The following is a 12222-nucleotide window of genomic DNA, read 5'->3' on the forward strand; positions in this document are numbered from 1 at the left end:
ACCACGCCCGGCCAATGCAAAAGTTTTATATCAGCAGCTCCATAGCAAAGCTCCCCTCTTGTGGGCTTGGGAACCCAATGCTAAGCCTTGCAGGTAGCATGGATCCAAGCAAGACCTGGAAGTTTCCTTTGGCTGAAACCAAGAGGCATTGGTAATTCTCATGGTGATAACAAATGCATCTTTTAAAACTTTTTTTAAAGGTTATCATTTCTTATTTTAGTTGCATAAATTTCATGTATTTATTTCCATTTGTATAGTACTGCCAATAGAGTACTCTGTGGTGACTGATGAAACACAAATTCAGGTTTCAGTCTATATTTTTAGGTCCCATGTTTTGGGGTTTTGGGGTTTTATATTTTGGTCCTATTTTTCTTTCTTTCTGATAGAGATGAATAACTAGTTGTGCTAGCTGAGATTGGCTCCTTACGTTGTACACCATTTTCAGAAGATGTGTCTCCATACGCGTCTATGGTAGTGTCAAAGAGCTCCTCAGGCAACAGTGCTACACATAGATTGCTCAATGTCCAACAGAAAATACCACTGTCAGAACATGAAGGTTAATTTGTCTGGAGCACAGAACATTTTTGGAGATAATCCTGGAAAGATAACCAGCCTCAATATGGAAAACCACAGAAATATTCCACTCCATTCCTGGCAGATGAATTCCAAACTGTATGCAGAGACTTAATTACCCCATAACTATAAACTATGTTTAACAAATTTGTAGGAGTATTTTAGCCCCAGAAACTTTGTGATCTGTTTGTAGATGTTTATTCATCACTCATAATTTCCTCCTAATTTTCCTGCACCTTGTGCAGCATTTAGAAGGTTAAATTTTGTTTCTGTTAGAATCCAAGGCCCCTTATGTAAATTATTAGTGGCTATCAGCTTGTCTTTTGAAAACTGTTGCTAAACTACAGATCAGCCCTGTGATAAATGTGATCCAATAATTTCAAAAAGCCACATAGGGAAATGTGTCAAAGTTCTTTATGACACTTGTTAGGAGAATATCACAACAACGAGAGATTTGTGGGTATTTTGTTTTGTTTTTTATGCCCACACATATTCTTTCCATATGTTCGGCAATGAACTAGAAATACATATAGCTGAACTTTGAGAACATTAAGTTACATTTTAGAAGTGATCCAATTTTGGTTGAAAATATTGTAATTAGAAACTTCACATTTCGGTTTGCCTATGACATGGGACTACCTGCTGATCTCACTGCTTTATATAACTAAAAAACCTTGTGTGTCTTTTTTTGTTTGAGTTTTAATGAATAAAATACACAGGGATAATGTAGTGAAAGAGCTCCAGATATTTTCTCTATCTTATTCCAAGATACCATAGTATATGAATAAATTTGAGTCTGCTTCAAGTTAGGATCAAGCAGCTCACTTCAGCAGGATTTATGCACATCTGAACACCTAATCCTCCAGAAAACTACTTTTAGCCACCATTCTTCTGTCTTAGCAGAATCAGAATAAATAATAGAACTTATTTAGGGCCCATTTCCCAATCTTCCTATAAACCCCTACCACCACTCCAACCTGAGAGCAAAGTATGGACCAGAAGTTTCCGAACAAACACAGTTCATTCATTCTCCACTTCTTTAATAACAACTTCCGAATGTCCCTCAATTTACCATGGCTCAGGAATTGGATTGTCTCCAAGGGACTTTCTAAAATAATAACTTCATGTCTGTCATTAGTATTCCTCTTGAAATTAGAAGTCTATAATAGCAGAGCCTCGATATGGCCTTGTACTAGGTTAAATTTTCACCGTAAGTCATCACAGATCACAAAAGAGCTAGCCAAGAAACATGGACCAAGTCTTCCCCTCATGCATGTTACAGACACAAAGTGCAAGAGTTGTCTTTAGCTTTATCACATGGTCATATCTGGTTAACTAATTATTACATTAGGATTTGACAGTACAGAATTCGCTTCTGGATTCTGTCACTGATTTTGTGTTGTTTGGAAGAATTACTTAATTTCTATATAAGAGGATATGACAACAATGGTTAAGGGGTCAAGTTCTTTGGAAGTATTACCATAATTTATATTTTATATTGGGGGCTGGTTTTTATATAAAAAGATGATAGAGATAGATAGATGATAGATAGATAGATAGATAGATAGATAGATAGATAGATAGATGATAGGTTAATAGATAGACATACATATATACATATGTAAACATTTGGTAGAGGAGTACCCAGCATTAATGCCATTTCACAAAAGCTTCTGGTGTTCCTGAAGTTCTCACTTACTTAGTGTTTTATTTAGCTTTAAAAGACACATTAGCTTTGGGACACAAAACAAAACAGGAATGGAACCCTATCTGTCAAAAATATTGAGTGCTGCATCTGCCCTCAATTTTTATTAAAATCACTCTAAATCTTGCCAGTCTGTCCAACTAAAAAGAGTAAAATAATAAGATATTCTACTGATGCTGGAATAAGGACAAAAAAGATGTTTGACTCAGCCAGTAAATTGAAATGCTATAGGAGAGAGCCAAGGGGATAAATAACCCATCTGAATTAGGAAACAGACAGGACTTCATGGCACAGATATTTTTCTCAGTTCTAGTTACTGAGACCAAAGATGACGGTATTTATTGATGGCATTCAGATGTCTCCCCTTTGCCAAACACAATATTTTTTCCAATGTGGTAGTAGAGAAATGTGTCTTTTGTATTGACTTAAAATTTTCTAGCCAGACTTTTTTTTTTCCGGAAAAATATAGCAGGAAGAGTACCATTGATAATTCAGAAGTAGCCAGCCTTCTAGGGAAACAATGTCCAAAGAACACAAGCAAACTTTTGCATGTGCTGCCTCTTAGTGTTTTCTTTTTGATAGAGCAGTTAGAGCTGACTATGGAAAGACATAATTAAAGTGCTAGAGATAAATATTCTAAAGATGTGAAAGAAACACGGTCATGTAAGTCTCACATTGCTGCTATTTTAGAATGAAGTGCATTTATATGAAATGGCATACCTGGAAGTGTGGAGTACTGTTCAGAAAGGGGAAAAGGACTGTTCATGGATAACTTATTCACATCAGAGATCTCAGGCATCTCTCAGACATAAGGAGGATTGATTTCTATGGTTGACTTGTGCAGTTTTTCTCTTAAAGTGTCAAATGCAGCAGTTCCTGAGCCCGCTCTCTATCTGACAAAAAAGGAGGACTAGAGCCACAGATGAGAGTCTAAAGGCGCTACCTGTGCCAGGTATTCAGCTTGCATGTGATTCTGCCACACATTGACCTCTCAGGAGCCTTTAGAATTGAAAGTGTTCTGAACATTCAATCCAGCAAGTGTTTATTGATGGTCTTCCTTGTGCTAGCTGTTGGAGATATAACAAAAAGCAAATACAATTTCTGTCTTTGAGACACCCACCTATTGGGGAAAGACCAAAATGTAAATGGCATTTTGATTCAAATCAACAAACACTTCTTGAGGGTGCACTTAAGGGTCCTATTGCTTTAGGCACTAGAGATATCAGGGAACAAGACAGACAGAAGATCATGCCCTCCTGGAGTTTATGTTCTACAGCAATTTCAATCCTGTGCAACAGAACTTTCTGTGATGATAGAAATATTCTGTACGTCCACTGTCCAATACAGAAGCCACTTGCCATGTGTGGTTACTGAGCACTTGGAATGTGGCTAGTGTGAATGAAGAACTGACCTCTTAAATTTCATTTAATTTTAATTCATTTAAATTTAAGTAGTCACACATGGTTAGAGCAGCACTCATTGTACTTTCAGTGATAATGACATGTTCTGTACCTGTGCCACCCAACAGGGTAGCCACAAGTCACATGTGGTTAGTGAGTACCTGAAATGTGGCTATTGTGACTGAGGAACTGAATATTAAATTTTATTGCATTTTAATTAATCTAAACTTATGTAAACACATGTGGCTAGTGACTATGCATTAGCACAGTTCTGGAGACTTGGTTCTCAAAGTGTGGTCCATGAACCAGCAGCATCTCCGTGTTAAAAATTCAGCCCCTGCATTTTAGCAGAGTCCTCAGATTAAAGTGTGAAAAGCACTTGTCAATTAGAGAAAGATAAGGCATAAAACAAAGTAAATGAATTATATGTGGGTGTATACATATGTGCAGGTGTATCTGTGCATGTATGGGTGAGAACATGGCTATGTATAAGAATATGCATGTGTATAGGTGATGATGAGAACATTCTATGATGCAAAATAAAGCAGGGAAGGAGGACAAGGAGTACAGTGTGGAGAAACTTTAATGTTTAGAAGACATTCAGAGAAGTCTTCACTGAAAAGGTGACCATTGAGAAAAGACTTGCAGGAGATGAGGTGTATTAATCCATTCTCACACTGCTAATAAAGACATACCAGAGACTGGGTAATTTATAAAGGAAAGAGGTTTAATTGACTCACAGTTCCACAGGGCTGGGGAGGCCTCAGGAAACTTACAATCATGGCAGAAGGGGAAGCAAACACGTCCTTCTTCACATGGTGGCAGGAAGGAGAAGAATGAGAGCAAAGGAGGGGAAAAGCCCATTATAAAACCATTGGATCTCATGAGAACTCACCCACTATCACGAGAGCAGCATGAGGGTAACCACCCCCATGATTCAATTACCTCCCACCAGGTCCCTCCCAGGACACATGGAGATTATGGGAACTACAATTCAAGATGAGATTTGGGTAGGGACACAGCAAAACCATATCGTGAGGGAACAGACAAGTGGATATCTTTTGGAAGAGCATTCCAGACAGCTGAAACAGCAAAAACAAAGGCCTTGAGGCAGGAACAAAGTCCCACCTGGCTTGTTCCAGGAACTGGCAGGAGGCCGCAAGGCTGAGGCAGGGTGCCTGGGGACACTGTGGTAGAAGTTGGGAGTCCAGAAGTAATAGGAGCAGCTTGTGAGAGGCTGGTGCCATTGTAACGAATTTGGCATTTACCCCCAGTGAGTAGGGGGATCATAAACAAAATGAATAGTATGATTTGACTTATATTTAATAGAGCACCCTCTGACTTTGTGCTGAAACAGGCTTGAGTGGCACCAGGGAAAAAGCAGAGACTAGCTAGGAAACTATTGCGGCAATCCAAGCGAGAGATGAGGGTACTTTGGACCACGTTGGTGAAGATGGAAGTGGTGAGAAGTGGTCAGATTCTGGGTATGTTTTTAAGATAATACCAAATAGGATTTGCTTACAGATTGGGAGACAGAGAACAAAGATGACTCCAAGCTAGCTGACACATTTTCTGGCTTTATGAACAGAGACTACAAAATAGAGTCAGACATCATTTGCTGCACTATCTACATGACAAAAGCTTCAAGGCTCTGTCCCATTCCTGAGGGGAGGTCCACTAATCTATCCCTATTGGCAATCTGAGTGGATAACATGTAGAAGGACTGTAGCCAAGCCTCCATCACACTTCTTTCTTTGATATGGACATTTGAGCTTTTCTGCCTTTCGTAGAAGAGGCTATGAAAACCCATCTTCAGCCAGATTACCTCCCAACAAAACCTCCTTATAGAAATTATTAGTCACCAGTGTCTATCAGTTCTCCTATCAACGAAATTTCTGGAAAGCAACACGGAGACTGCTTGACACCTCCATCTGCCATCCTCCATTGGGTCCTGGCCAATCCTGCACTCATCAGATCCCCTCTGACCATCACCTCATTGGCTTCTCCTGGTTGCCCTGCTCTGCTCAGAATTCAGTCATTGTAAGCCAACAGTTACGAAAGACTTTGTCAATCATTTAACTTATTCAGCCAGTATTTACTAAGTACCAGCCATAGACCAAGCATTTTTTTAGATTCTAAAATTGTGGACAGAACAGGTGATTCCATAGCCCTGTGAAATTTACTTTGCTGAAGGAGAGACAAATAATAAACAAATAAAAACATAATATAATAGCAGGTAGTGATGAGGACTATGAGGAGAACTAAAGAGGTTAAGGGGAGACTGTGTGCCCAAGGATGTGAAGGGGCTATTTCTGACAGGATGCTCAGGGAAGGCTTCTCTGAAGATGATATTTCAGCAAGAGTGAGAATGTATTTGCATTATAGCAATGCAAACAATTTTGCAATTGAATGCTGTTATTAGTTTCCTATTACAGATTACACATTATCCCAACATTTGGCAATTTCAAACAACAAACATTTATTATCAGACAGTTTCTGTGGGTCAGGAATTAGGAGCAGTTTAGCTGGGTGCTTCTGGTTGAGAGTCTGCCAGTGAATATACTGGCCCAGGCAGTCATCGTCTGAAGGCTTGATGGGCTGGAGAACCCACTTTCAGTCTCATTCAGTGGCTGCTGACAGTTTCCCCCAGAGTGAACGATCCAGACAAGGGGCCAAGAGATGGCAAGCTGGAAGCCATGGGTCTTTTATGACCCTGTCTTGGAATGACCACTAGGATATATCACTTCTGCTGTATCCTAGTGGTCCCACAGACTGTCCCTGATACAACGTGGAGAAAACTACAAAAGGCATGAATTCCAAGAGTTGAAGATCACTGGGAAACCATCTTGGAGACTGGCTGTATCAAATACAGAGCATCCCATTCTTGAGAGACATTCAGCTCTTTGTTACCCAGTCACGCCATTCACTGGCTCTTTAATCCCTCTCTCAGAGGCTAAGAGAAGAAAAGGAGGAAGATTGGAGGAGAAGAAGAAAGAGAAATAAAATGAAAAGAAAAAAATGACAGAGAAATTTTTGCATTTTCTTTTGAAAAGCCATTCAATTTTGTCAACTCCTAAGCCCAGATCATTTCTAGACATATCGTTGTGTGTCCAAGGACCCATTATTGGGCTTTGCTGCAATGGGGTGGTTTACTCAGTATCTCAAGGTTTCTTTCTCCCACTAACTGTCATGCCAGATACCACAAAGATAAGTGCATTTTCTAAGAATTTTGTTCTCTCAAAGATACAAATTATGCCAAATGTTCCCTTTATGAGACTAAAGTTAGATATAAGACAGTTTTTATTATAAATAATTACTTTTGGCTGGGTACGGGGGCTCAGGCCTGTAATCCCAGCACTTTGGGAGGCCGAGGAGGACAGATCACCTGAGGTCAGGAGTTTGAGACCAGCCTGGTCAATATGGTGAAACCCCATCTCTACTAAAAAAATAAAAATGCAAAAACTAGCCAGGTGTGGTGCCTTACACCTGTAATCCCAGCTACTCAGGAGGCTGGGACCGGGGGATCACTTGAACCTGGGAGGCGGAGGTTGCAGTGAGCCAAGATCTCGCCATTGCGCTCCAGCCTGGGCCACAAGAGTGAAACTGCGTCTCAAAAAAAAAAAAAATCACTTTCATTAAACCTATTTGAAGACATTGTCTATTTTATGATCCATTACCTTTCTTCAACATCTGACACTTTTAATTCACTTAGTTCTCTGCAAACTGTCTCACACAATAAATCTCTTTAGGTTTAGTTCCAGGGAAAAAATTTACCCTGCAGACAAGTTTGCCTGCTTTCTTTCAGCAATCCATGAAAATGACATATCTCATTATATTTTTATCTTCCTTTGTTTCCAGGAAATATAAAAAAATAATTAAAGGCCAAACAGTATAATCTTTAGCTCTTTCCCAGATAACTAGTAGCATCTATTCCTGCTGCTGTATTTCATTTGACTGTTATCCTTTTTCATTATGTTTAAGGTTGTATACCACCTCCAATGCTTTTGCATTTCTTTATATTTCAATTAAATAGTAAATGATGATAGTTCCAACCCACAGTAAACAATTCTTGACTCTGGCTCCAAAGCTTAGGTCCACACACGCAAGGACTATCACCGTGAAGAAGAGCTGTGCTGCTTTAAATCATCATCATCATCATCATCATCATTGTCATCTTCATCATCAATAGTTCCAGTAACACTGCTGAATATGAAAAACTCATAGCTGATCCCGCTAATATCTTGAGAATGCTGTCTTTTACCTGTATTCCTTCTTGAAATTCATGGAACCAGCATGTGATAATTCAGATTAGTCCCTCTTCTGAGCTCTGTGTCAACCCGGGTACTGTTTATTAAGGGGTAAATTGTATCTCCCCACTTTCCCGAATTCACATGGTGAAGTTCTAATACCTAACACTTTAGAATGTGACTATGTTTAGTGATAGGGTCTTTAAGAGGTAATTAAGTTAAAATGAGTTCATTCAGGTGGGCCCTAGTTCAGTATGACTGGTGTCATTTTAAGAAGAGGAAATTTGGACACAGACTTGTACCGAGGGAAGACCATGTGAAGACGCACAAGAAGACAGCTATCTACAACTCAAGAAAAGAGGCCTTAGGAGAAACTACCCTGAAGACACCTTGATCTTGGACTTTTAACTTCCAAACTGTGAAAACATAAATTGCTGTTGTTTTAGCTACCCAGTCTCTGCTACTTTGCAGTGGTAGCCATTGCAAACTAACACACTGTTATGTCCTCCCACAGAGGAGTAAAAGCTGAGGCCCTCAATTATTTTTATAATCAGGGTCAAGCTATAATTGGCCACAATTTGGTTTGAAGATACAAAATCATATAGAAGCTGAGCACAGGGAATAGAACAGCAGAAACCAATCATGCTAGCAGGTGTCAATTACATCCCAAGTGAACTTCTGAAAGTGTCAACGACACCATCAGCCTGATCAACAGCTCACTCCTCTGAACTCCACTGAGGTAAGGTAACAGTAATGGAGGGTGAGGGGTTTGGGTGCGGGACAAATATCCCAGAGAATATTCTTTTCTCTGAAGCCCAAAGGTCTTATTTCTCCATGTGATGCTGAAATACCACAGTTGACTGTGTCCTTTATGGCTTGATACCGCCAGTAGTTATCTTCTTTTCATCTTTTGACATTACTTTAAATCACTGCACGTGTTAAATTGCTTTTCTAAACCGGAGGCATAAGGCCTTCTGGGGAAAGGGATGCGGAGACACTCTGAAAGTTGGACGTCACAGGCTGATCTTCACATTAAGAACCCAATGACACATCCTTCTTGCTTCCCCAAGGAGAGACAGAGGAGCACTTCTTGGCCCAGAGGATTTTTACAGTAGTGCAGATCTGCTGAAATCATAGCTGGATAACATTTCCAGCATCTAATTTGATATCAGAATTTAGCAACGTGAGGACTGACAGGGAGTGGGTGAGGATAGGTAATGACTAGAAATTCAAGACCAGAAAAAAAAAAGTTCCCTGTAGATAAGTTAGAAGACACACAAATATTTCATTTTCTTCTCTTCTTACTCTTAAAAAAAAAAAAGCTACAGTAGTATTTCCTTTCCAGAAAAGGGATGTGAATATTTATGCATCACATGATGGTATTGCTGGTAACACTCAGCTTCTATTATCATCTTCAGAATGTGGTGCAGACAGAGTCATTCCAAATATTTCCATGCTGTTATTCCAATGGCCAGCTTTGACAAATGAGAACGTGGATCTATTCTTTTCTGATTTCTCCTAAATGTACATGGTGATATTTTTTTCACAAGACATAAATTGAACCCATCCATGAAAGGATGCAAACCTTTCAGTGAAGAAAATGGAATGTTTATCTGCTGACTCAAGTACACAGGTGTCAGACATATAGACCTCTCAAGCATTGATGACAGGAGTGTTCCCTCATCAGTATCTGTTATGACAGCAGGACTAATAAGTGCAGGTCATCAGCCACCATTTTTTAGCTAGAGGGATCAGGAAGTATAAATAGTGGCTGTGAAAATGCCATGCCCCATCACCATCACTGATCCCCTATAGCATGACTGGCTGCTTCCTATAACTGCTTCCTTCATCATTTATTAGGATAAAGAAGTGGTGGTCAATGTGTGGCATTCACTGCCACCTCCTGAGAGGGCTGGAATCATGGAGACACCAATAGGCTTGGAGAAGAAGTACCAGCTCTATGCCTAATTAGCTGTATGACCCGGAGCAGATCACTTAATCTTTCTATCCTCAGTGGCCTTGAAGAGGATCAAGGGGATCAGAACATGTCACCTCAACATATGCCACTTTTGCATAATAACTATTTTGTGCTGAAGGCTTCTGAGTTTCTGAAATCTTTTTACGTGCCTAAAAGCAAAGCCTCCCCAAACAACTCAATATCCATAAATTTCCTCCCTGAGAGCAACTCTAACCTTCTCAGAGAGAAGTCAGCACCACACTGAGACAGACATTGTCACAAACTGTCACATTTCCCATTTATTTTCATAAGTGACCATTTGTCTTTCCAAATAGTCATTTTTCTTTCCATAAGTGCCCTTTTACCCCTGGCCCTTTCCCACTGAGTTAGGTACATGGACCCCACATTCTCACCACCTCTTGGAGTTCCTCCTCTCTGAAAGCTCCCATGTGTGTGCATCATGCACATGTTAATAGACTTCTGTTTATTATTCTCATGTTCATCTGTCTTTTGACAGACTAATTTACAAGATCCCAGATAGAGAACCTAGGAGAATCATGGGAAAAAGAATTTTTTCTCCCCTACAACCTCATCTCTCACTTATGGAATTTGAGCCAGTTCTCTTCCCTAAGTGATAGGGCAAGAAATGTGAGAGATGATAAATAAAAGTGTTTTGTCAACCTCAAAACCCTGTGAAAGTGTAAGGACTAAGGAATGCACATGCACAGCCACCGAAGTCTTCAGCCTGCAAATCCGGAAGGCTCTTGCATCTGTTTTCATGCTCTGCTCCACCAAGCTGCCCATGGTTGTCTTCAGGAATACTCTGCTCACATGTCTTTAATTTGGATAGATTTCTGGCTGCTAAATCATGTAGTATAGCTGCAGCCACCTTCAGATATCATGTCTGAATTGAAGAACCCTGACTATAACTCAAAAATGGTGAGATTTGAATTTAAATACTAATGGAGTATCGATTTATTAACTTTCTTACTGCAACACATTTCTTGGTGCATGTAAGACCCTCATCTATAAGCCACAAACTTACCTTACCTGCTTGAGGTATAAAGTCAGTTCAGTGTAGCCTATTTCCTGAAAAGTTTCTAAAAATATAATACTTTTGACGTCAAATAGCCTTCCAAAAAGGATAATAGTTGTGTCAGAAAATTTTGTAAGAATTCTTTCCATTTCTTTTCTATTTTAAAGCAATTTGTAATCTGTATTTCTGAACACCGAGTTGATACTCTTAAAAACAACAATACCAACAAACCCATAAGTCTAATTGTAACATCTTTATGATTCAAGAATGAACTTTGCTGCTTAATTCTGTTTCGGTAAATGGTAATTCTTCACCTGCTGAGTAAGCAAATACCTAGGCTGGTGCAGTTTTAAAAACATTCAGAGTTAACTTAGTCTTTTGGGATTGAGTTTATAGCAATGCCAAATTGCTTTGAATTTGGTCTTCCCTTCCCACTTGGTAACGTATCACTCTCCTACTCGAAAAATCTGGCTTAGAAATAGGCACTGTAATGTTACCGGGGGATGAAGGAGGTCAACAGGTTTGTGGTGGAGAATGGGAAGACAGGGAATCAAGCAGCTTTGTATTCTCAGCCCTAAATAACTAACTGTACCCCAAGTCCTGTTCTGTTCTGTTCTGTTTTGGCCCATGGGAAAGAAAAATAGAAGAGAGGAGAGAGCAGTGTCATGGCAACAGGAAGCCCAGGGAAAGAGAAGTGGCAGCGACTGAGAGGGCCCGGGCGACACTGACAGAGGGCCTGACCACTGTAGATAGCACTGGCCACGTTTGCCTGTGAGGACAGAAGGTGACCCCAGCAGCCACCCTGCAGGGCTGTGTTTATCCAGCAGCAGTCAGCACTTGAGCAGCCCCAGCTGTGGTGAGTTCGTGAGCAGGGTAGACCACACCCATCAATGGAAGAAGCATCCAAAACCTGGCTAGGGTTTGTGGAGGAGGTGGTGGGTGCTGGATACAAAGGGGATTCCAGGAACATGGGTGCTGCTCACCTGTCCTTGAAAGGTTGAGAAGAGCATTCATGACTTGAGCTGTCCAAGTAAGGCGCCAAGAAGGAACTATCCAAATGATGGCTATAAACGGACAGAAGAAAAGAACAGATCTTCATTAAATCATTACTCCACAGTTTTCCCATACTGAACCATTTCTGGAAATGTTTATAGGTATACAAAATAAGGCAATAAAAGGCTCTTATCAATGATACTTCAAACAATGTGATGTTACCTCATGGTGACAATCCAGGAGGAATTATACGATTAGAACTTTCCATTTGCTTTCATTCTAGACAAAAGTTTACTGTGTCTTAGTCCATT

The 12222-nt window shown here is 40.1% G+C and overlaps 1 long non-coding RNA gene across 1 annotated transcript; it reads right to left on the reverse strand.

Annotated features, from left to right (window-relative positions):
* Window positions 1-4387: 4387 nt before the first annotated feature.
* Window positions 4388-11984, reverse strand: LOC129397858 (uncharacterized). Its single transcript, XR_008625517.1, has 2 exons — window positions 11902-11984; window positions 4388-6631 (listed from the first exon to the last, which is right to left on the reverse strand). It is a non-coding gene; the product is annotated as an uncharacterized LOC129397858 (long non-coding RNA).
* Between the last annotated feature and the right edge of the window lie 238 nt (window positions 11985-12222).

The sequence above is a fragment of the Pan paniscus genome, chromosome 4, assembly GCF_029289425.2.
Source record: "Pan paniscus chromosome 4, NHGRI_mPanPan1-v2.0_pri, whole genome shotgun sequence".
NCBI lineage: Eukaryota > Metazoa > Chordata > Mammalia > Primates > Hominidae > Pan > Pan paniscus.